Source organism: Penaeus vannamei, chromosome 11 (genome assembly GCF_042767895.1).
Source record: "Penaeus vannamei isolate JL-2024 chromosome 11, ASM4276789v1, whole genome shotgun sequence".
Classification (NCBI taxonomy): domain Eukaryota; kingdom Metazoa; phylum Arthropoda; class Malacostraca; order Decapoda; family Penaeidae; genus Penaeus; species Penaeus vannamei.
Window position 1 is genome coordinate 12,110,616 of NC_091559.1, and position 1,141 is coordinate 12,111,756.

General features: G+C 36.3%; 1 non-coding gene across 1 annotated transcript; it reads left to right on the forward strand.

The window, feature by feature from the left end:
• Window positions 1-814: 814 nt before the first annotated feature.
• TRNAR-CCU (transfer RNA arginine (anticodon CCU)) lies at window positions 815-886 on the forward strand. The gene has a single exon. It is a non-coding gene; the product is annotated as a tRNA-Arg (tRNA).
• The last annotated feature ends 255 nt before the right edge of the window (window positions 887-1,141 follow it).

The following is a 1,141-nucleotide window of genomic DNA, read 5'->3' on the forward strand; positions in this document are numbered from 1 at the left end:
ATCATCACGAAATGAGATACGAACTAAGCAAATTCGAATGATGGTTACATCGCAAAACGAAGACTGCCACATTTTGCAATTTATTATCCCCAGATAGCTTCGAAATTCTTCCTATTCCTCCTTTTCCAGGGGAGAGAGTAAAAGGGGAATGAAAAGAGGAAAGGTGGAGATAGAGGAGAGAAAGAAAGGAGAGGAAGTAGGAGACGGATGGAATGAAAGAAAGAAGGGAAGGAAAAGAAGATTTGAAAGAGAAGAGGGGAGGTGAAGGGTAAATAAGAAAAGAGAGTAAGTAAATAAACTATATGGCTCACTGGTAATTTCGAAATACGTATTCTAATGGCACTGTCGATTTGGAAGTCTGCGAAGAGTATTGACATTAACGATAATGGCAACAGCAGTAGGCATGCCAACAAATTAAGTACAAGAAAGAAAGAAAAAAGATAGTGCTTTAAAATTTTTTTCCAAGATTTCTCTTTTATTTTAATGCTTAGTTGAGATAAGAAGGAAGACAGGTATATATATTTTTTTACTGGATATTTTAGGAAAGTAGGTTTATGGGCGAGGCAAGAGAAGAGGGATTTAAAAGGTTGGTAACTTCAATTGATTTTTAAAAGATTAACATATTTCAGTGCAATGGTAGGAATTAAATAATGTTTAATACATCTTACTATTTTAAGGAAAGTACACGCACACACACACACACACACACACACACACACACACACACATATATATATATGCAACATTACATACACAAGTGTAATATGTGGTCTCGTAAAAGATACAATATAATTCTAAAATTGGACCCTTATATGTTTCTGTGGTGTAGTGGTTAGCACGGTCGCCTCCTACGCGACAGACTCGGGTTCGATCCCCGACGGATACTGTAACATTATCCTTTTTAGGCATGAATTTATGTTTGCATCTCTATCTACTTTCCTTCCGTTCCATATATCTTTCTACTTTAGTTTCTGTCCTTCTCTGGTGTTTACAATGCGAAAAAGTAGGAAAGAATTAGAGTTTTTTTTTTGTGTGTGTGTGTTTATGCGCGTTTTCATGATTTTGCTGTTAGTCCTCTCAAAATCATATGACTGCATTAGTGGTATGAGAAGCAAAGGATGGGAAAAGGATGAAGAGGACG